A 2,501-nucleotide genomic window follows, 5' to 3' on the forward strand; every position below is an offset into this window, starting at 1 on the left:
CACTAATTTCAATGTGTGTACAGTTTTCCCCCACACCAACAAAAGATATTCTGACACCAGTGGGTGTCCTACAATTTAACTGAATTCTGATATTATCTACCCTGAGATCACATCAGGTTCCAATGTTAAGGGTTCAGGTCTACCAGACTGCAGCCCCACTCCAACTCCAGGCTGTTAACTGTGCTTCTGACCTACCACCTATGAAATGGAGGCTCTAGAGACCTCCTACAACTCAGCATGCCCTTACTAAGTCCAGTTGGTTACCTGTCCTTCTGACAAATTGGCTATAAATCAGGGGTTCCCAGGACTTCCTCCTTGGGATTGATAAATTACTAGAGTGGTTTCAAGAACTCAGAAAAACAAATTAACTTACTAGATTACCAATTTATTATAAAAGAATATAACTCAAGAAAGGCCAACCTATGGGGAAAGAGCATAGAGCTTCCAGGTGTTCACCAACCAGGAAGCTCTTTGAACTCAGGTCATTTGGATTTTCATGGAGGCTTCATTACAGTGGCATGATTGTTCAAATCATTGGCCACTGGCAATTTATTCACCTCCAGCCCCTCCCCTCCTTGAAGGTGATGGGTAGAACTGAAAGTTCTAATCCTTTAATTACAGAGTCAGTTCCCCTGACAACCAGCCCCATTCTTAGAGCTTTCCAAAAGTCACTTTATTAGCAAAACAAAAGACACCTTAATCACTTTCATCACTTAGAAAATTCCAAGGATTTCAGGAGCTCTGTGCCAGAAAAATGGACAGAAATGTTTCCATTTGCTTGAACCCCGTCTTTGTGTGGCATTTCTCTATCCGCTCTATAAGATAAACTCCCTGGTGTCTTCAAGTCTCCATCTATGCATTCCTCTCTCACGGACCCTCTTAACTCAAAGACTCCCTAAACCTGCCTATTTAAGCTAGCTAGCTAACCCTTTCACTTTTATAGGATAATTTGATTTTAGAGTATGGAAAGGAAAGTGAAGGGTCAGATACAAATGCTTTGACAAAACCCTAAATCCAGTATCAGCACAAGAGCCTAAAGTAGCAATGTGAAGAAGGCCATTGGCGGGAAACTGCTGTCATCCGTTTTAAGCTGCTTTTATGTAACTGCTAGCTTCTACTCTGTAGTTATTCAACTGCAAATGCAATATCTTGAACAGTAGCCCTTAATTATAACTTAAATAGGGTAGTAATTCATAAAAGAAACAGCATTTATTTTTGATTGTCTCCTTGGATAAATATATTGTTTGGCCAAAAATAAGTGGCAAAGGAAAGGAGTGCAATAAAAATTAAAAGTACATCTGTAATACTGTCAATGATAAACATACATTTTAAAAAATCAAAGTTGCATATGAAATTTTTAGATTAAATAAACTTTGAAATAAACAGTTCAAACAAATTTTAAGCATGTGCATTGAATGTTACTACTAAAGTAAATGACCACTTTAAAGACAGACGATATGACTCGATATTTTGTTCCCTGAAAGTATGGAAATCTGTTCTGAGTAATGCATATATTTCTGTTACTGATAAATAAGCTTTTGTTAGTCGACTGAATTCATACTTACATTTTTGCAAATAATAATAAAATTTTAAACTTATTTAGGGACTTACGTTTTTTAATATGATTTTGTTAGTTCTTTAATTCCATTGACATAAATATTCATGACATATGTAATCCTTTGCAAAATTAGTGTAGCATAGTATTCAGACTATTCTCTGTAATATTTCACAGCATTCACATTTGCATTTAATTGCAGATTTGACACAATTTACCCAAATCCTCTGACTATTGATGAAGGGAGCACTATTAAGAGTTTATACTATGGAAGCAAATGAAAAAATACACTGACAGAATTTTTCTACTCAAAGATAGGTAATTTTTCTTAAACTGACTTTGTTTTTTTACATGCAATGGTTGGAAATACTACTAGAAGCTTAACTACTATAAAGTGCATAAACTGATTGGTACCAGTATTTTCAATGAACTCTCAGACTACATTCCACATTTTTTGTTTACTTAGTACCGTATTTGCTGGCGTATAAGACGACTGGGCGTATAAGACGACCCCCTAACATTTCCACTCAAAATACAGAGTTTGTTATATACTCGCCGTATAAGACTACCTCCCCTCTTCCGCACACCTTCCACACACCAAATAAAAGGTAAAACAATATCAGATTTGATTTTAACATTTTAATTTATATTCAAATGCTTATGACATGCAGGAAAACTGTCACAAGGCTGTATGTAATCAAACATATACATAAAACAGTGCAAGTTTATTACCGGTAAACATACCGGTAATTCACTAAAGAAAACACACTCTATAGACTGGTACCGTAGATGCTTCTCAGGAACACAGGCAAGCAGCCCACAACCTAGAGGGGCTGTCAATGATAGAAGAAAGATAACAAATAGAGGGAGAGAGCAAGTGCCGGGCAAGTCCCTAGCAAGTTTGCTGGCGTGACAGTTTCACCTTAAAAGCCTTCAAACTCCTCTT

This window comes from Myotis davidii, unplaced genomic scaffold (assembly GCF_000327345.1).
Source record: "Myotis davidii unplaced genomic scaffold, ASM32734v1 scaffold20, whole genome shotgun sequence".
NCBI classification, from domain to species: Eukaryota; Metazoa; Chordata; class Mammalia; order Chiroptera; family Vespertilionidae; genus Myotis; species Myotis davidii.